Here is a 22901-nt window from a genome sequence, read left to right as displayed (position 1 = left end):
TGTGCAGTCATTTTCAAAGTTAAGTTTCATGCCTAAGTACATTGTTATAATACACGGATATTTCATAATCTGGATCATTTCCCAAATATTTTGGATGGGTAATACCCTTTTTTAACATTATAAAACTCATCTTCACTTCTCCTCTGAGTGACTCAGGTTATAAATTTTAACAATACTCAGGGTAGTTTTATTACATTTTTTATTTGATGTTTTATACTTTTTTTAATGGTTAGCTGTACCCTTGGTCTTGACAGGAAAAAAGAAGTAATATAAATACGAAACAATTGAACTCACACAGGGAGGAAAAGTGGATCTCTTCTGAATGAGCAGGCATTTCCCAAACCAGGTTTGAAATTCTTCATTACAAAGCTGTATTTATAAGAATGTGATTCATCCATTGTATTCCGTTCTCTTAGAAAGAGAAATAAGTTTTCTTTTTCTTTCGTTTTTTTTTTTACTGGTTTGTGTCTGTTTTATTAGATTCTAACATTTAGGAGATCTGAAAGAAAAGTTGTTTATTTTCACATAGTGGATGAATTCTTGCAATAGAAAAAGGAACATTTCCCATTGAGATATGTGATACAGGAAAGGTAGAGGTTATGGTGGGAGCTCAGACGGAGTCCACCCTACTGTCAGGAAGGTAAACAGCTTCAAAATGGCACCAGTAAACCAGGCTGCTCCTGGCTGAGGCAGATGAACATATCTTTTTAGCTAGAAAAATCCAGTAGTCCCAAACAATATGTCTCCAGGGATCTATGAATGTCACCAGTTTCATAATTAAAAAGAAAAAATGTGTTCTGGTGCTCATTTCTCTTGTACTATCTGTGTTTATGCTCATTAGGCCCCACAGGAAATCCGCTGCTTGTTTATATTGCTGAGTCTCGAGAAAAGACAAAGAGACAACATTTTTTCCTAAAACTATTTTACATTTTCCAGTCTCTCATTATAACTCCCCTGAACCATTTTTGTAAAGATTTTTAAAATGTCTGTTACTTCAAAAGAACTGTCATGTACCTTATTTGAATTTCTTTTTAAAAAATCTAATTGAAGAAACCAAAGCCATATTAGAGAGTTCTACTTAATTTTGTCATAATTTTGGAAAATATTTTCATTCTACATGTTATTTAGCAGAAAACAACAGCAGAATCCCAGCACAATTAAAGTAAAAGCAAGTACAAATAGCTTTTCTCATTAATTCGATGCTCATTAAAGCATCTTTCATCTAAGACGTTGGTCTTGTCTTCCTGTAACGCAAACCTCTCTTTCTGTCTATTGCACTTTAAAGAATACCACTTCCTGTTATCTCCCAGTTTGCTTCTACTTGGCTCAGCCATTTCAGCCTATCACCAAACCTAATAAACAGCCATATTTAGCATGTACATGCATGTTTTTGTGTGTTTGTGTATTTACACTTATTTTTTAGTTTTTCTTTATTTACTTTTGCATTTGTCCCCTTTAACATATTTGATGGTCTGTGAAGACATGGACTTTGTCTTTTCTTGACCATAGAAACTTGAGCTTGAAAACTTGTCTTTGTATGGTATTCTCTTTGCTTATTACTGATTGATTAAAAAAAGAAGAAAAAACTCCATCTTCCTCAAGTAGCAGAAGTCAAGTAAGGAAAAGGACACCCACCTTATCACAAGAGATTTTATGGTCACCTTCAATCACTTGATTGCATCCTTATTTTTGTCTTGCTAAGTAAATGTTAGGGTAGTCTTCCAAGCAAGAAATCATAATAACTGTTATAGGCACAAGTCATCATTTAAAGCAAGCTAAAATTAACAGACAGAATTACATTAGAAATCCATAAAAATTCTAATGTCCCTCTCTCTCTCTCTCACACACACACACACACATGTATACATACTGTGTAGTCAGTTGTGGGAGCTTATGTAATATAAATCCTGCTAAAACTTAGCTAGTTTGTTCTCTTCTAGATAGATAATGTGTTAGCAATATAATAGAGGGATTTCGTGCCATGTAAACCAAGAATTCAGAATGCAAACCATGGGACCCACAGGATAGGTTTGTTTTATCTGAGCTTGGAAGAAAAGGACCTATGAAAACAAACCAATTTGCTTCCAATCCAAATTATCAACTGGAGAGATTCTTTAACTGAATACCAGAAACAGATGTGAGTGCCTTTTCTCCATGACTGCAAGCCAGTAAATGATTTCTTGCCATTTTATCCCTTTATGATAAAACCTCAAACTCCCATCCACACCAAGAGAGAGGAAAACCCCAGAAGAAATATAATACTATTTGGCTCATATTTTTTTTCATCCTCCCTGTAGATGCTGGAAGCGTTACCATTTCTCTCAACTGTGGATTTTACACGGACAATATTTTTAGGCTATTGCTTCCTTAGGACATATTCTCTTCAATCTGCAAAAGGAGCTTGCTTTCGGAGTTTCGGAGGGTTGACACATTATGCATCTTTCCACTTTTAAAAGAGTAATGATTTGCTGTACAAAAATAACTGAATTCTCTTTCAAGAATCATTGATTGCTCTGGAGACTGCATTTTCCAGGAGAAGCTAAATGTGCTAGCTTTTGAACCTTTGGAAGCATGAGTTCAAATTTGGCCCATTGTAAGCAACAATGTTTGGCCTGTTCTCAAACTATGCTCTGGGTTTCCACATGATCACACCCCACGCACAACTCAACACCATTAACACAACTGGAAACATCTGCTGAACAAAGATCCCAGATTTGGGAAGAGGTAGTAGCCAAATTCTCTTAATACCTCACTATTAGAAAACTAGAACTTACCACTGAAGTTCAAAAGCAAAGTCAGGCAACTATTTGAGAGTCACATAGATTATGGGAAGCTGGCCAAGGGGTTCTAGAATTCTTTATAGAAATCTGGATTTTTTTTCTTCCCTACTGCTCACTTACATTTACACTTGGGTGGCCCCTCTCTGAATCTAAATTTGTGGGCCATATATCTTCAAAAAGCACATAGGTTGTAAGTTTTAAATTGGTGCAAAAATGTCCTAGGTCCTTAAGAACTCAAACGTAACCACAGATGTTCTGGAATGTTGAGAAGTATTGTTTTCAAACACCGGAGAACAGAATGGTCACAATTTAAAACAACATGGAATTATTTTCAGTAACCTTGTCTTGTTTGTAACACTTACTTCTCCATGCATTCCCCATCTTTACAGAAAAAAAGATTAAAATCTTTAGGTAACAGATGGAAGACACTTAAATGAAATCTTAAGCCTAGAATCATTACATAAGAGTAATTTGTTAAGTCCGATATTTTCCTTAAGAATGGAGTTTATCATCTTTTAGCACCTTATAAAGGCACCTTAACTCTTAGCTAAGCTGCTCATAATTTTACCCATTTTTAGACAGATAATTCAGTTTATACTGTTTTAAAATCCTATAACAAATATCTCTTCCAGTTTATGTGATCATGAATATTTAAAAGAAAAAATTATCATCTTTCTTCAGAAATTGCTTTTAAAGAAACAAAGCCATGCCTGAATGCTTAAAAGCAAGTGTACGTGGATGTGTGTTTAGGACCAGGGGTGCGGTAGAAGAGAATCCAGTTTCACCCCAAGAAATAGAGCAAAAAAAACCATTTTCAATATGACATAAGAGAGATCGGCTGTTGTATTCAAGGGAGAAACTAAGAGCAGAGGTACAGAGAGGTCATGGGGAAATGGTGCAAAGATGGCCCCATACCACACTCACAGCCCAACTTCCTCCTGGTCAAGCTGACAGCCATGCCCTTTCCCCCACAGGCATGTTTTGGTTTGGAATCTGACTAGGAACACAGAGCAAAGTGACGCTGTATCAACATCTACCTCCTGGCATGGACAAACAGGGAGAAAGAGCGATACCGTGGCAATATAGTCCATCAAAGGGCCCACACCCAGTTCCCACCGCTCCATGGCAAACCCACATAGGCTGAGCCAGGCCCCAAACTGACTGCTGCTGAGGTCTGAGATGCAAAAGGAAGCAATAGACAGGTCGGTGATTCCAGACTAAAATCACATGGTGGGTACCTGGCTCCTGGCATCCTAGCAAAACTCTAATAATAAACTCCAGGACATTCTAGTACTAAGGGAATAGAAATCACCTAGTCATGTCTTCTAACTTTTTAGTCAATGATACAGACTGGAGAAGAGACAGAGCCAGCTCCAGAACCTATTCCCCAACTCCCAGGTCACTGCCATTTCTCCCACCCCATCATGCTTGTGCGAATCTGAGTTAGTGGACACTGAACAAGTCAAGCCACTGGCTCTGTCTCTTCTCCTTTAGGAGACAGGGTGAGAAATGTATACAGCAAAAGGGGATTGCAGACTGAAGACTTAACTGACCCGGGAATACAAAGTGGGGAGAGAATTTCACAAAGAGCATAGACCATAGTGTAAATCGCGTAAAAGTTTTTAAAAGATGACTGGAACTTCCACAGCTTTTTCAAGACATGGATTCTATGACCCATCCTCATACACAAACCAAACTCACAAACTCTTGATATTCAACTTCTTTGGTGTAATTTTGCAATTTTTAAAAATACCATTTATTTAGCCAGATGAAAAAATATACAAATAGTGTTAGGGCCTTTCTACTAGGAAGAGTATTTAGAAAGTAGTTATAAATGAAATGATCATTTCCTGAGTCTTCATTTCATTTAATCTTATTTTCTTCTGAGAAATAGCAGGTATATCAGCAAAAGCACAGAATACCTAACTTCCTGTTCTACTTCTGCTACTAGTAACTGGGAGAAAAAATTATTTAATCTTTCCATGTTAAGGTCATCCATTTAAAATTATAAGGTTAAGCAAGTTAACCTCTAAGCTTTTTTTCCAGCTCTAAAGTTCCTGAATTGTAACTTCTTGGTCCTGCAACAATGGAATGAGTTTTTGACTTCCAGTTCTAGGCAGTCATAGATAATGAAGCTGTCTCTAAAACTTTGAGAAACAGGGTCTGTCTTTTTCACTTTTGTGCATAGCTATTTTGACAAGTTAGTTTCAACATAATTCAGAATTGACCATCCTCAATAAAATAACATACTCAATCTCATTTGAATCTATGCAGACAAGTGCTAAAAGAAAGAAAGAATATTGAAAATGAAACAAAGAGCAACTTGTAACCTCTGACCTCTGTGAGACCCACAGAGTCCTTGTTTCACAAATTCTGTTTAGAGAATATTTTTCCGTTAAGGATATATACATATAAACATGTGTGTACATGTATACATACACACAGATTAGCAAAAATTGAACATATACCCAATGTAGGCATGAGAAAGTGTATTATGAACAGATTATAAGAAACGAAGTCAAATAAAGTACTCTTCACCTTTGGAGATATGAGGCCTACCAACCTACTAAGTAAAAAGAGAACTATGCTCACTAATAGGTTTCATTTGACTCAGAAAACATCAGTTGTTCGTATATTGAAGGTATGATCATTTGGGAGTCAAATATCTAAATGAACGGTTTACCTTACTTTTAAAGAGAACTTAATGTTTCCCAAATATAGACCCTTGAGAATGTACTAATGTTTATTGGCCCTTGGGAAATTGTAATAGGGACATGACTTCATCAAAGTTTCAGGGATTATTGTTGACAACAAATTGCATTAGAAAATGCATTTCTGTTGTTATTTGGTTGGTGCTTATGGTTGCTATTTAGAAGAATAAACATGACACTAAAATGTTTAACTTAGAGCCATATTCTGTAGGAACTAAAAGGTAAATATCTAAACAAATTTATCACATGACTTTCCTGACATTGGATCCAGTTCTGGGCTGTGTGATTTGAATTGGTACAGGTTGTTTAGACTGGAATCAGAGGAAATAACTACAGGCATCTATGGAAAAAAAATAGAGAAACAGATTGGTTGGCCAGAGCTTCCCGTTCTTTATTCATGGCACCCTCAGGTGTCAGTTTCTGGGCATTCCAGGATATTGATCACCTTGGTCCTCCTGAGAGCAGGCTGGGCCTAGAGTCTTCAGTAGGTTACCTCCAGCCTCAAACAACTCCATCCACCCACGTCACTGTGCTGTACAAATGTTATCATCTCCTATGTGTTCCATCTGCAGGTGGCTGGGAAGTGCTGGCTTAATCTATACTTGAGATATCCAAAGGACAACTTAGAAGGCTGTATTCAGGAGATAAGCAAAAAATACTATTCAAATAAACCTTTATTCTATATTCTTCCTGACACCTGAACATTCTGAACACCAGTTGATGTTAGTGTGCATTTGGATTAGCTCCTGGGTACCCACAGACACTCAATGTCACCTAGTAAATGACGAGACCAGCTGCTTCCATCACTCCATAGTACAAAAACAATAAATCCACCTCCCAAATGCTTTTTGCAAATCCACACAAAGACATCAAATCAAGCAAGGTCTTACAGAATCTACCATAAAAGTATGCTGTGAAATAGACATCACTGAGATGTGCACTAAAATCTACACACTTGCTCCAAGAAAGCTGCTATCCAGACACCAGCCATGCTGGTTCTGTGTGCGGGCTCTACACCCCATCAGCTAGTAATCGGAGCTCTGATCGGGACTTGTTGGAGCAGTAGTTAGAAGGGTGATGCTCCGAGTTGTTTCCTAGTTACAAATGAGTATCCTGAGAATGTAGAACACTTATTAATAATGTGATTATATTACAAGAGCACATTTTCCATTTCTAAATTAGAAAGATTTATGAAGCTGTGTAGTCATGCCTTGTAGCTGATGTTTGCCATGAAGGCTAATCTAATTTCCCAGTGTAAATCACACTGATGTGGCCTAGAGACATTTCTGTTTTGTCACAACAGCCTTTAATTTGAACTGAATTTAGCCAGAATTACACCATGTTCCTGGAGAACAGTATGATCCAAAATATCACCATAGTAATATGTGTGTTCTATCAACAAATCCCCCCTCATATTTCTTAACGTCTCATTCTATCAATAATTCTGAAACATATGCAAAATTTGTTTTGGAACACCAACCTGTTGTTACAAGGCATTTGTAACTCAATTTAAGTGGTATATAGAGTTTTTAAAAAATATATATTCCCCTTTACTTAAGGAAACATTTACTTGCTCATTAGGCCAGATCAACTTTGCAGATGTAGTGAGAGCTTCCAGAGATGTTTTATATGACCAAGTGCTGAAATTCATTTTCTTTTTACTGTTTCTTTCATCACCTTCTAAGAAATTATATGTTCATTCCAAGGAGTTAGGTCTCAGTTGACCATGGAAAGGTAATGTTTAAGTTTGCTTTTTTATGCTAAGAGAAGTCATAGAGGCAATACTGAAAGTCCATATTCTCAAAGAGGTTTCAGTTCTCACTTCAGGAACTGCAAGAGCAATCTCTGTTGATTACATATGTACATAAGATGGTTATAATTGGGCCTTCATAGATTTAAAGCAGTTCATTTCCCCCCTTCATCAACTATGTTTGTTAAATGTTCATAGAAAAACCAATTTGTACAGGGATGAATTTGAAAAATGATAATTAAATGTATTAGGTTCTCCAGGTTGATGTGTGGCTGGTTAAAAGGGAAAGAATGGGAGAAGACAGAAAGGGAAGAGAGAAAAAATAATATTTCAATGCCTTTGGGTGTTGCACAATGGATATTGTACAAATAACAATTGAATTTTAAAGAAAAAACCACTGATTTTCTTGAAAAAGTAGTAAGAATTACATAATGCTGAACACAAGTGTTTGTGAGAGAAAAACAAATAATGATAGAGGATAGGAAATAATTTCAAAAAGCTGTAACTTAGTAAAGATTTGAAATGTTTTCATCTGAAGGAGTGGCCTATTGTATGAACATCATGTGTGAACACTTCAGTTTTTCTGTGTATAATAAGCTTCAGCTTGATACCATTAAGAATAAAAAAGGAATTGTTTTGTATAAAAAGATTACATTTGATTAATCATGCTCAGAGTACAGCATATGAACAGTGAACTTTTCAAAGATGTTAGCTTTATCTTCATGTTTTGTCACTATCGGGAGATTAATCACCTAGAAAGCAAAACATTACATGTAAAGTCATTTATTTTTCAGTTTGACTTGAACTCTGTAACTATATTGCAAGCCTATGTTGGCATGTTCACTTATAACAACATACTTCATGAGTTCTATGGCCTCGTTTAAAATAACTTTTTGTTTGTTTCTCTCTGTTTGGGTTTGTTATCTTTCTGGTTGCTTGTATCTTGTTCCATGGCGTTTACAGCGATGAGGACAGTGACCCATACTTTATATCCTTTCATAGAATTCTTCTTTATTCTTTGATAAACAATCACTCATAACTTGTGGGAAATTTTGACATAAGGAGACAAAACTATGTTTTGTTTAAACTATGACAACAGAAGGACTTTCTTTGGTATCGTGTTCATTTACTCAACCACTGTTTAATTAATAACCATGCTATGGTAAGTATTGTGCATGTCTGTGGCTAGACATGTGTGAACAAAACAGGCACAGTTCCTGCCCACTGATACCAACCAAATACATCACAACATTTCCAATGATAAGTATCAGTAAGTGTCCTAAACAAGGGATGGGGTTAGAGAATAAGAGGATGGGACATAACGGGGGAGCTAGGAAAGGTCTCCCTAAAATGTAATCTGATCATTGAAGATCAGTGAAAGTTAGTCAAAGAGAGTAGATGCGATGGTAGTTGGTGAAGAGGTGTGAAGGGAGAGAAGACAGAAACCTGTGTCATTGAGAATTAGGGGAGAGCAGTGAGAGGTGAGGTCAAAGAGGTGGGCAGGGGTCAAAACCAGAAGGGCTTTGCAGGCTTTAATAAGAATTTTGAATTTTGCTCTAAGAGAAATGTGGCATGATTGTGGACTCACAAGAGTGACATAATGTGTTATATTTCCACTCACTCTGGCTACTCTGAAGAATAGGTTAGACGTCCAGCCAAGATGGAGGTCTAGGCAGACACGCTGTGTCTCCTTCCACAACTAAGAAGGAATACAAATACCTCAAAACTAGAGACAACCAGAAGTTCCAGAAAACTGAGATGCATGGAAGTCCAACAAACAAAGATATAAAGAAATACTCACCCAGACAGGTAGGACGGGCAGAGCCGGGGCAGAGAGGACATGGTGGGGTGGCGGCAGCAGCTGTAGCAGCAGCAGGCCGGCAGAAAGCACAGTCAAACATTTTAAAAATTCCAGAGAGACAGCTGGAGAGCACTCCCAGCCCCAGACCAGACCACACAGCTCACAGTTCCAGCCAGGGAAAATCAAGCCTCATTGCTTCTGACTGTGTAAACCAGTGGTGGTTGGGGCAGAGGAAGAAACTGCAGGTCTCTCAGCAAAGTCCGCTTGTTTAAAGGGTCCCACAGTACTAGAACGTTCGTAGACCCACCCACTCTGGGAACAATGGCCAGGGCAACAGCTAGAGAGGTGCCAGGCCCATACGGAAGTGAGATAAGTGCCTGGAAAAGGGGTGAGTGTTGAGCAAGCAGCATTGTTCCCTCTCAGACCCCTCCCCTACACCAAGTGCCACAACATGGTAAAACAGGTCGCCCTGTACTGATGAATACCTAAGGCTCTGCCCCTTACAATGTAACAGGTGCAACAGCTCTACCTAAGACACAGAGGCAAACAAACACAGGAGCCTGTCAAGATGAGGAGATAGAGAAGTATGGCTCAAAAGCCGGAACAGATCAAGGTCCCAGTGGGAGAACTAAACAAGAAGGATATAGTCAACCTAACAGACAAGGAGATAGCCAACCTTACATATGAAGAGTTCAAAACACTGGTGATAAATATGCTCACAGGCTTGACAGATATGCTTGACTATGGCAAACACATAAGGGAAGAAGTGAAGGCTATGCTAAATAAAACAAAGGATAATCCACACAAAAACAATGGTGAAGAAAAGGAAACCGGGGTTCAAATCAATGATTTGGAACATAAGGAAGAAAAAACAGTCAACCAATACAAAATGAGGAAACAAGAATTGAAAAAAATGAGGAGAGGCTTAGGAAACTCTGGGACAACTTTAAATGTGCCAAGGTCCGAATCATATGGGGGGCCAGAAGGAGAAGAGGAAGAGCAAGAAACTGAAAGCTTATGTGGAAAAATAATGAAGGAAAAGGTCCCAATTTGGTGAAGAAAATAGACATACAAGTCCAGGAAGCACAGAGAGTCCCAAACAAGCTAGACCCAAAGAGGACCACACCAAGATACATCATCATTAAAATGCCAAAGGTGAAAGATAAACAGAGAATCTTAAAAGCAGCAAGAGAAAAGCAGAGTTACCTACAAAGTGGTGCCTATAAGACTATCAGCTGATTTCTCAAAAGAAACTTTGCAGACAAGAAAAGACTGACAAGAAGCATTCAATGTGATGAAAAGCAAGGATCTAAAACCAAGACTAGTCTCTCCAACAAAGCTGTCATTTAGAATGGAAGGGCAGATGTAGTGATTCCCAGACAAGGTGAAGCTAAAGGAGTTCATCAGCACCAAGCACTCTTCTATGGTCACTGCACAGGTGCAAATTGAGGAGGTCTCTTATCAGCACTGAAGCTCCCTACGGGCCCTGAAGCTTCCCTGCTGGATGCCCAGAACACTCTCAGGGACCACTCTACACTCATGCAAGTGTAACCAGGAAGCCCAGAACAGTTATTGCCCATGGGATCACGAACAGGAGGTCAAGAGATGATGGATAAGTTCTTCTTTTCGTCCCCAGGCAGACAGTTCTGAGATGCATTTCATAAGGTTCCTCAGAAGCTCCTGCAAGATTCAGGACTAATTTCACAAAACGATGGCAATTCATTTTTGCATTGGTTTTCCTCCTTTCCTACTGCACGCTGTATCTCTCAACCTTGCGTCTTAGGATCGCTGCCCAAATAAAGTTTCTGCCTGCAAGCTTTTATTTCCTTTCTGGGAAACTCAGGCTAGGATGGCCTGGTAGAAAAGGACCACGCAAGCCAGCTCAGTAGATGCTAAAGGAAAGACAAAATGGTAGGAAAAAAATGAAAAACGAGTGTCACAAACGCCAAGAGAAAAACGGGGAGTCAACTGTACTTGACTAGTTTTCACTTCGAGAACTAGTCAAGCGAAGAAAGTTGCAAACACTTCATGTCTCATCAAATTTTCACATGGTCTCACCTTCACATCAGTCTTCGGAGGGAGGCAAGACAGACGTTATTTTTCTCAAGGTCCAGATAAGATGAACACATCGAGGAAAGTTAAGTGATGGGTCTCGGCTTATGTGTTAAGGGCCAACATGCTCTCACTCTAGTTCATTTGCTTCACAAACCATTGCTTATATCATGGTTGTCAGGAATCAACTTCGCCAAGTATGAGTAAACTCCATTGTTTATAAGAATTTAATTGCAGACACATGTTGGCAGTGTATAAATAGTTGAAATTCTAGAAATTCTCTGAGAAATTTTATATTGTAGAAACGTGGAGATTTTTTTAAAGGACTTAATCTGACATACTAATTATATAGTGACATAAACTGCAACTATTTTACAGCTACTAAAACGTCACCTAATAAAAGTGGTAGGAATGCAAAGACTGAGGCCACCTCAACCTGAGATATATTTTTAACACTTCTTTATTTGAGAAAATCTCTAGGCTGAGTATATCAGTGGAATAACTGGAAAATTTGGATTATACTAAATGTAATATGAAATTATCATTAAAAGAGGCAGAAGTAGATGAAAATACCTGGGGAATATCAGAAACAATAATTGGGGGGGAGAGAGAGAGAGAGCGAATCATGGGGAAAAATTCCACTCTTCACCCTATAGAGTTAACAGTAACGCCAATGATGACTGAAGATGCTCTATTGTGTTATCCATGCAATGAAACAAACCAAACAAAAGATTTCTTCTTGTGGAATTTACAGTGTGGTCCCTTAAATTTCATGAACAAAATTCTAACTCTGAAGAATACATACTAGTGATTATCATCTTTGAGGCTATTTACATATTCAAGTTCTCCAAATTACTAAGAACAACACTTACAATCTGCTGGATAGCTTTACCTTTCCTTTCTCTGGCTACTTTTCAAGGCAATTTACATAGACTGTGAAGATTATTTTACTTAAAAAATGAAAAGTCACATTCTTGGATGCCTAAACACAACTGAGGGGAAATGTCAGGGTAAATCTCCAAACCAGTAAAAATTGTGGTTATTGTTGAGAATCTGTTCCTGGGATGTTTTCCTGCCTTTTGAATTTCAACACTCAGAAATATAATCCATGTATTTCAAGTTTGCCATAGTTCATTGATGAAAGAAAGGATTTCATAAATCTGTGTTTATTAACCACACTGTGTTTAAACAAAAAACTTTTCACACACATAAACACGCAAAGAGTTGTATTTGCTGGTGATGGTTGATGTGTATTGCTTTTACTATACTGAGAGCTGTTTTTTAGGGAGTATCTGACAGAGAAAAGCTACGCCTGTTGTAGTTTTACAACTATTAGATCATCTAATTAATAATTAGGAGTCAGGCCCTGGCCACATAGCTCAGCTGGTTAGAGCATCATTCTGATATGCCAAGGTTGTGGGTTCGCTCCCCACTCAGGGCAGATACAAGAAACAACCAATGAATGTATCAATAAGTGGAACAGCAAATCAATGTCTCTCTCTCTCTCTCTCTCTCTCTCTCTCTCTCTCTCTTTCTCTCAAGTAAATAAATGTAAAAAAATTAATAATTAGGAATCAAAGATCATCAAAGAGTATGAGTGTTTTATTTAAACCATTTTGAAGAATACTTGGCATATAAATGGAGCAATCCTTTCTGAGTGCTTGCTCTGACAGCTCGATTTTAATGCAGGCTTCTGTGCAGAGCACTCAGGGAGGCCAGGTGACGTCCTGTTCTGCCCTTCATGGTCTGAGTGCCCTGGGATCATGCCATGACATAGGGAATAGTGCTCTGAATTTTCTCAGTATGCATGTACAAAGTTTCAATCTGAGCTTTAGTAATAAGATATTATTTTATACCATGCTCTGGTTTCAAATCAGTCAAAAACTCTTTTCACTCCCACCAGGTACCTTACCTTTGGCTCAGTTCTGAAGGAGATCTGAAAACCCTTTCAGACATAGCCCCTGACTTTAAATATAAATATACAGTCAATGAAACAGAGAGCAATAGAATTGTTATACTTCTATATATATATACATATATATATTTTATATTGATATTAATTGCTTAAATTTATTGAGTGGCTTTTATGGGTTTGGTGCTAAGGGCTTTACATCCTGTGACTCATTTCACAGTCACATCCACCCTTGGAGATAGGTTTTATTCTCATTAAACCCTAGGAACAATCCTGCCTGAGGTTCTTCTAAAGCAAAGACCTGAGCCGAAGCTTCTCTGACTCCTCTGTCCACAGCCGCAGCTACTGGGGGATGGGACCGGGGGATGAGACCGGCAGGAGCAAGGAGAAGGTTCTGGGGCCCCAGGGAGCAAAACCAAGAGAGATTTCCTGTCCAAGGTTCAAGGCAAAGCCCATCATTCAAGTGGGGAGGCAAGGTTAGGGGCAGGTCAATGTGAATTGAGGCACAGTTCTGAACTGTTTTGGTCCAAAAGACCTAACTGCAGAGGAGGCAACCCTAAGCCCATCAGAGGGGCAAGCTGGCCCTGGAATGTGTGGAGAGGAAGAAGAGAGAAGCCAGGAGCAGATGGCTGACGCAGTGAGCCTCTCTTCTCAGGATCCCCAGGCTGTGGAATCGGGGGGCCGGCACCACCTTGCATTCATCCCCAAAGAACCTCCTAGACTGAGCACTCACTCAATGAATGAAATAGAGGGTTGTCGTAACCCTGGACCACTACCTCCGGAGGTCATAGCTAAATCTCAACTGTGCAGTGGGTGTAATGTGCATTCTACACAGAAAAATAAAATGAAGACGTTTCGTATATGTGTGAGCTCTTCATTGCAACTAGAGATTTTTCAGGCTGGGAGACAGGCTTGGCAGGGCTCCAGCAAAGCGAACCGTCTCCCTGAACTGCTCTGGAGGAAATTGCACTGGGGAATCAGAGGTCTGGGTGCATGCTGCCTCTTTTTTAATCCTCGCTGACCTGAGTATAGCAAAACCTCGCCTTGCTGTCTCTTAGATGGTGTGAGAGGCATTCCAAGGTTGCAGTCTCCTCTCTTCTCTCTGAGCTTTCCTTTAGAAAACCAGAGCTGGTTCAGCAAAGGATGCCGTCCCTCTGAGGTTTTCACTTATTATATAATGCAAAATTAGTAAGATCATCGAGACTAATGCGTTTAATCCACTAATCCAAGTGATGCTCCCCTGAGCATGTTCAGGGTTTGAGAAGATATTTGTTCATTGCAAAGGATTATTCTTTACGTCCTGTGCCTGCTTGTAGCCCATGCTTCAGAGACGCCGAGGCAGGTGGAGCTCCTTGGGTAAGCCCATCTTGATGCTAGAAAGACCTGGTGAGAGCTCCAGAGTCAAAGGCGCTTATCTGTGGGTGGCACGAACAGTGGGAGCCCTTTCATTAGACCCAGCCAGATTTGCCACTGCATTCTGGAGCACAGCAGAGGAGAGGGAGAGTCCCAGGCCAGCACTCAAGGGCACGCAGGCCATTCCCAGCCTACTGACTCAATATTTGACTGGGGACATGTGGCTTAACTGTACTCAGATTCCTCAACCCTAAGGTCATGATGAAAAGGAGCAATGAACATATTTTAGTGCCCTAGGCATCCTGCCTAATAAGTTAGTCTGTTTCTGACCTAGAGCAGTGAAGTGACTTGTCCAAGGTCAAAAGTTCCTTAGTGGTCAGGCAGGGTGGGGTTCTCAGGATTCCTATCCAGCAACCCAATGCCTTGTTCACTGTGCTATCACATGGCCCTGGTTGGAGAAAGCAGTCTGAAGCAGTTTAAGTTCGCTTTTACTGGGTATTCAAATCAGCATTTTACGAAGACATAGACCGATGTTATTTTATTTGTTTTTTGTTTTTTAAGGCGAATGTTGAAAATATATAAATAAGCCACTTCAGGCTTGCTAGTGAGCTTCATTAAGCTGACTCTGCCTGGATTTTACCCAAACCCCTATTCCAGCTCAAAAGAAGAATGGCTCCCAAATGTTAGCCCCTCTACCCTGTGCTTCACACTGGCTAAAAGGTCCTGGGATTTCAAGGACCCATTCATCTCTGAAGCAGAGAAAAGTGTCTTGAAAATACAAAAATTCACATCAAGTTCCCAATGACCTTCCGGCCAAGATGGAGGCCTAGAAAGACACACTGCACCTCCCTTCACAACTAAGAAGGAATATAACCACCTCAAAACTAGAAACAATCAGAAGTCCCAGAAAATCAAACTGCATGATAGTCCAACAAACAAAGATATGAAGAAGAAACACTCATCCAAACAGGTAGGATGGGGTGGAATAGGGGCAGAGAGGATGCAGTGTGGTGGTGGCAGCAGTGGCAGGCCAGAGGAAAGCACAGTTACACATTTTAAAAAGTCAGGAGGGACACCTGGGGAGCTTTCCCAGCTCCTCACCAGACAGCGCAGCTCAGGGTCCCAACGTCGGGGAAAGTCAAGTCTCATTGCTTCTGACTATGCAAACCAGTGGTGGTTGGGGTGGAGGAAGAAACTTCTGGTCTCTCAGCAGAGTCCGCTTGTTTAAAGGGCCCCCACAGACCTAGAACATCCACAGACCCACCCACTCTGGGAACGACGGCCAGGGCAACAGCTAGAGGGGTGGGAGAAGTGCTTGGAAAAGAGGTGAGTGCTGGACAAGCAGCATTGTTCCCTCTTAGACCCCTCCCCCACATACAGTTCCACATACAGTACAGGGAGAAACAGGTCGCCCTGTATTGACGAATTCCTAAGGCTCCACCCCTTACAATGTAACAGGTGTGACAGCTCTGCCTAAGACACAGAGGCAAACAAACACAGGAGCCTGTCAAGATGAGGAGATAGAGAAGTATGTCCTAAAAGAGGGAATGGATCAAGGTTCCAGTGGGAATACTAAGTGACGAGGAGATAGCCAACCTAACAGATGTAGAGTGCAAAACACTAGTGATAAAGATGCTCACAGACTTGGCAGATATGCTTGAGTACAGCAAAGGCATAAAAGAAGAAGTGAAGGCTATGCTAAGTGAAACGAAGGAATATCCACACAAAACCAATGGTGAAGGGAAGGAAACCGGGATTTAAATCAATGATTTGGGACATAAGGAAGAAAAGAACAGTCAACCAGTACAGAATGAGGAAATAAGAATTGAAAAAAATGAGGAGAGGCTTGGGAACCTCTGGGACAATATTAAACATACCAACATCTGAATGATAGGGGTGCCAGAAGGAGAAGAGGAAGAGCAAGAAATCGAAAACTTATGTGAAAAAAAAATGGTGGAAAACTCACCAAATTAGGCAAAGGAAATAGACATACAAGTCCAGGAAGCACAGAGAGTCCCAGGCGAGCTGGACCCAGAGGGGACTACACCAAGAGAGAAGCGGAGAGTTGTCTACAAGGGGTGCCTATAAAACTATCAGTGGATTTCTCAAAAGACACTTTGCAGAAAATAAGGGACTGGCAAGAAGTATTCAATGTGTTGACAAGCAAGGAGCTACAACCAAGATTATTGTATCCAGCAAAGCTCTCATTTAGAATGGAAGGGCAGATGAAGTGCTTCCCAGACAAGGTACAGCTAAAGGAGTTCATCATCACCAAGCCATTATTATATGAATGTCAAAGATACTTACTTAAGAAAAATAATATCAAAACTATGAACATTAAAATGACAACAAACTCACAACTATCAACAATTGAATCTAAAAAATAAAAACAAAATCTAACTAAGCAAATCAGAATAGGAACAGAATCATAGGTATAGGGATCATTTGCAGGGTTATCAGCTGGGAGGGGGAAAGGGGAGAAATGGGGAAATGGTGCAGAGATTACAGAGCATAATTGGTTGGTACAAAATAGACAGGGGGAAGTTAAGAATAATATAGGAAAGGGTGAAGCCAAAGAACTTATATGCATGACCCATGGACATGAACTTGGGGGGGGGGATTGCTGGGGAAAGGGAGGGTACTGGGCAGAGGGGAGCAATGGGGGAAAAATTGGAACTACTGTAACAACACAATCAATAAAATATACTTAAAAAAAAAGTTCCCAATGACCATTTGTTCTTTTGTTTGCAGATCTCTTCATAAATCCCAGTGGTGTAAGACAGGTTAAACCTGGAGCCATTGTTGTGTTTCTACCAAAAAGGATTGTGAATCTATCCTCAGTATCTCTGAAACCAAGGACACTGTTTCTCTTCTTTGCTGATATAAGATCTATGGGTACCATTTCCTGAGAGTCTAGTATTGTCTACACTGACAATCGGTTGAAGCTCATCCCTCTTCTTGCTAATTGCCACAAGCTGGCGAAGGGCGGTTGGGTGGCCGCTTTGCTGTCTACACTGGCTGCCTTGCCCCTTCCTTTGATGCTGCGTTGAAGCCCATCAGCAGCACTCTCACCGTGCTTCATTTTTCAGTCCTTGAGCCAATGGCTGGTCAGCTATTGAGTTAATTAATATTAGACACATAGGCGCTTACCATTGATATCAGTCCTTTGGTTACATGCTGCAAGTTTTCCTTTTTTTCTCTGTCATGAATATGATTGATTGTGTCTACACCCCACTTCTTCCTCCATAAGTGAATCCTAAGAGTCCCCAAGTATTCACCATTTTGTCAGGCAATCAAGTGTCTTCTAAGAAGCTAACACCTGGCTTCACCCCTGCCACCCCAGTCTCAAGAATGCGACTGATTACTATATTCACACTTTCCAAATGCTGTGACTGATTCAGAAATAGATCTGGACATAAAGCACAAGAGATGTATGAACAAACAGAGCAACTACATCATATGCCAATTGGTAGCTCAAAAATCAAGAATTAAACACCTGTGTCATGACTAACAACAGCTGTGTTGATCAATATTAACAACATATTTCTCTGGAGGGGCTTTTGTTCCTGACACAAAAGACCCTAAGGGTCCTCTGTGTTCTGTTCTTAGCCTGTAAATGAGCTTTGATGGGGAATTCAAAGAATTTTTTTACCCTTGGATAACTCACTTTGCTGAAATAGGTTTATATCTCTTATCTGTATAGTGAAGAGAATAAAAAGCTGAACTATTTGATCATATATAGTATGAAATAAGCAGGAGAAACTGCACTATAGACTCTGATACACTTTAAAGGGTAAGAGTTCCTCTACCTTAAAATTGCTGGAATATTTACAGGATATTGGGTCCAATAAATTGAAAAAAAGTGTAAAAAACTTTTAATTGGAGAAAATGTTTAAAAATAAAGAGAGAGAGAAACCCATAGAAAGAGGCTATTTCACATAGGAGTAGTGATATTGTTTGGAAAATTATCAGAGAACAGCGATGATATTTGTGTTTTGTTTTGTTTTGTTGTATGTTCAGTGGAATAACATTTACACATTAACTTATAAAATTAGATGTCAAGTAATGGATTAGCTGGTTTTTCACCCACGGTATTTCCCTATTCCTTTGGTGCTCCTCTCTATATAGGTTTACTGTAGATCTTTGATTTCAGGGAAGAAACGTGATAACAAAAAGCGGAGTGTTCCTTCTTCCTCTTTCTGGTTTTTGAGTTACAAAACATTCAGGCTCTCAGTGAACGGAAAGGACTCATGGTGTGGATAAAATATTTTAGAGAAGATGTCATGAGTCAGAGCAAATATTCCTCATCCCTTTCTTCCCACCCCATCCTGGGCCTCAGACTACTGACAAACAGAATCCCCAGGTTGAAAGGGGAAATGAACATCAAAGAAAGCTATGCAAGGAAGTTGGGAGGTTTTAAAAGATGGCTCCAAAATTCTTGACACTCCTCCCATTGAGAGGAAGGGGTCTGTTTCCCATCACCTTAAACCTGTATGGGCCTTGGATTTTTTCGACCAATAGAGCATGGCAGATGTGACTTGCCTGCCTTCTAAGACTGGGCCCTGACAGGTAATGCAACTTCCACCGTATTTTCTAGAACACAGGCTCTTAGTGCCACAAACTGCCATGTAAAAATTCTGACAACCCTGAAGTCACCATGCTCTGAGGAAGCTGAGCCACACAGAGGGATGTAGCAAAAGCTCTGGTCATCAGGTCAGCACAGTGTCTCAGCCCCCAGGCTCCAGACATGGCAGTGGACAAGCCTCCAGTGCTTAGAGTCCACAGCCATTGAGTCCCCTGGCTGAGGACCAGATATCATGAAGCAGAGCCAGATACCTGCTGTGCCCTGCCTGAATTCCTTACCCACCACATTCTATAAGATAATAAAAAGTGGTTTAAGCTGTTAAATGTTAAGCTAATTTATTATGTAGCAATAGTAACTGGAGTAGAGGAGATTGTTTCCCTGTCTCTGAGCAATTCCTCATGGTGGATAAACCTCTCAGATATGCCTGTAGAATCTGGGAGCAAAGAAGATGTATGTCCGTCTCCCAGGTACAGCCCCAGGAAGACAAAATTCATTCAGTGAAGGAACGCTGTAGTATGTCCAGACACAAAGGGGCTAGAGGTAGGCTCACAGAGTCCCCATGTTCTCTATGGCACACATTCCCTAGAGGGACCCTTAAGTCCCCAAATAGCATAAAAGTAAGAGAGACAACTACTGACCTCTTCAGAGCCTGTGGGTGTGCCCAGTGGGGGCCTGGGCACTTCTGGACTTGGTCAGTCCTGCAAAGCCTATCCACAACTCTGAAGTCAAGAGGTAGCCCTGAAATTATTGATCAGTTTTTATCACCCCTGTAGAATGGGGGTGTAAGAAAGAAAATATGTTGACTTATAGTGAAATTAACTATAATGTCCAATACAATAATTATAGTAAAATTATAAGTAGAATTAAGGAAACAACCTTTCTTGCACCCTCACACGTATGTACACTCTCATGTGTGCATTCACATGTGTGCACTTGAGTCTCCCTCCTTGTGCCAGCAGATACCACCTTCACCTTACTGTCCCCCAAAAGTCTAATTCAGGTTAATCTTCCAGTGTCACCAATTATGGCATGATGACCAATATCACGAGTTCCCTGATAGAGTATATTCGATGACCCAACATTGTCAAGGGAAATTCCCAACTCCTTGGTGAACACTTTTATCACCACCTGGTCCTGCTTACCCATCTCATTATACTTCCTTCAACAGTCCCAGTTCCCTTGAACTCCTCTCTGCTCGCACAGAGGCCATACTCATCCTGACTGCCATTCCTTCCCTGTGCCATTATTTCTCCTTTCAGAATGTCCTCCCTCCTTTCCCACAGCTGCCATGTGTTCCTGGTGCTCCTAACAAAATCCTACTTGTTTATAAAGTGAAAGGTTGCCATTATGCTCAGGGCCCCTATAGTATTGCTTTCATGCCTCGGTTCTAACACTTCTCGGGGAGCATTGTAATGATTTATTTATATGCCTCTCCCTTAGGATTCTGAGCTCCTTAAGAGCAATTCATTCACTGAGCGTGGTGTGGGGGTTGTTAAAATACTAGCTCCCAATGAGTCATGCGTCTCTGTATCCATGACCTCATGTCTTTCTCCTGCTTTGACTCTAAGCCGGGCTATACCATTTGTTTGGGGCAACATGAATCTGGTAAATGTGAGCCGTGCAGAGGCTTTAAAAATGCTTATGAAGTGGAGCTTGCCTTTCCCCTTGAAGTTTGGGTTAGCATGCTAGACCTAGCGCTCAGCAAACAGCTAGCACCGACTCTCAGACTCAGGAGAGGAGAGAGGCCATCTAATGCCAGCCAGCTTCCGCCTGACTTGCAAACCGACTGTGACCCCATCAGTGGGCCTCGAGGAGAGGAGAAGGGCTGTTCCAGCTGAGCCATGTCCAAATTGCCAACACAGAACATTTTTTGTTCTAAGCCACTGAGTTCGGGGGTGTTTGTTACACAGCAAAACTGATACAGTGACTAACTGCTTTGACAAGCAGTTAGAACATCTTAGGGACTTACCACAATGAAACTGATGTCTTGTTTAAGTCACAGTTCAATGTTAAGTCGCGGTTCAATGTAGGCTGGCAGTGATGGAAGGATTCTCTGTTCTACACAGCCTTTCAGGAACTCAGACCCCTGTCTTCTTGTGATTCCTTTCTCTATTCTAGGTTCTATGAGTTCCCTTCATTTATGTCACAAATGGGAAGGAGAGGAGGGATCCATACATGAGACAGATTTGTGGGGCAGGTCTGAAAGAGGCACAGAAAACTTCCATTTTTATCCTGTTGGCCGGAACATGAAAAAGGAGACTGGAAAATGCAGTTTAGCAGTGCACCCCCAAAACACACACACACACACACACACACACACACACAATGAGAAAGGATTAATGGTCACTACCACATGCAGAAATGTTTAATTCCACTTTGTGCATTTCCCAGTGCCTAGCACCATACCTGGCTTAATATATTTAGATACTTCACCAGTCATTGTGGAATGAGTGAGTGAATGCCATATTCAGTGATGCTGTAAGTGCCTCACTTAGGATAAGGTCTCAGAGTCATTCATGAAGGAAATTTTGCTTCATCCAGGTTCACTTCTCAGTCTTTGAAGCACTCGTTTTATCATAGAGCATTAACTAATTTAAAAGCCAAGGCGAGAAATGGATGTTGATGTCTTACGGTGGTTGGTTTCCTAATACTGAGATGATGACGATAGCTTTTTCTTATCCTGAAATTTGTAAGAATATAAAATTTTAAAGAACAAATTGAAAGTGTATTTAAAGTTAAGTGTCTAATTCTCTGAGTCTTTATGTATGTGTGCATGTATACACACATATATGTGTACAATTATAAGCACTATTTGACGAAGTTACTGGTTACCAAAATTAAGCACTTTTACATGAAATATGTGGGAAGTAATATAGTTAGAAAATATATACAATATCATTTCACTGCAATGTATGATACCACATAAGCACACTGAATTGAGAAGCCAAAAAGACTTGGGCTCCATCCTTCATTCTGTTATTAATCATTGAAATTTCTCTGGTTTTAGTTCCTTTAGTTCCCTACCCGCTATAAAAATTTTAAAGCCTTTAATTCTCTATAGTAACATATATATTAGAGATATCCTTTATTTTTCTCTACCTACTAGTTGAATCAAGTAAAGATAGATCAAGCTTCTTTAATCAAACTCCAAAAAAAAAAAAAAAGGCTCTTTTTTATTTATTTTACCTGAGAAATGGAAATGTGAGTAACCAGACTGTAGGGTATAATCTCTGAACACCAAGCATTCAGGTAGGGAAGATTAAACGGGCCCTAGGCAGCATTTAACAGATAATTAGGGCAGCTGCTCAATGTTTGCCTGTTACAATTTATTAATGAGTTCTAAGACATGGCCTTTCCAAACGTTCCAAATAAGAGGGTTTGAGTCCATCATTATCACCTAGCAGGAGTTTGGAGACACAGAAAGCAAGTAGGAAGGTTTTAATGAAGAGTGGCCGGAGGGTGCCTTGCAGGTCAGGGCCATGAAGGGCTATCAAAGAGCAGTAGGGCCCTGGTTGCTGTGGCTCAGTGGGTTGAACGTCGGGCTGCAAGCCAAGTGTCGCTGGTTCGATTCCCAGTCAGAGCACATGACTAGGTTTCACGTCAGGTCTCCAGTTGGGGGCGCGAGTGAGAGGCAACCGCACAGTGATGTTTCTCTCTCTCTCTTTCTCCTGTCCCCTCTCTCTAAAAAAATAAAATAAATCAACAAACAAATCAATATATATATATTTTAAAAAAGAGCAGTAGGAAAATTCTAGGCACCAAATCAACAGTGCCAGGACCCCCGTGCTCCTGGCTATGCCATCCTTCAGAGAAAAGTAAGCACTAAAGACCATTGCGGCAGGTAGAAAGACCGCATAGACCACGGGACAGTTAATTGGGCAGGTGGAGGGCAGAATATGGAGGTCGCTCTTGGCAGGAATAAGGCCGCGTGGAATGAACCAAAAAAGAAACAGGCTG

The sequence above is a fragment of the Furipterus horrens genome, unplaced genomic scaffold (assembly GCF_987537825.1).
Source record: "Furipterus horrens unplaced genomic scaffold, mFurHor1.1.pri manual_scaffold_10, whole genome shotgun sequence".
Lineage (NCBI taxonomy): Eukaryota > Metazoa > Chordata > Mammalia > Chiroptera > Furipteridae > Furipterus > Furipterus horrens.
The sequence above is the reverse complement of the archived record's forward strand: the minus strand, read 5'-3'. Positions refer to the sequence as shown.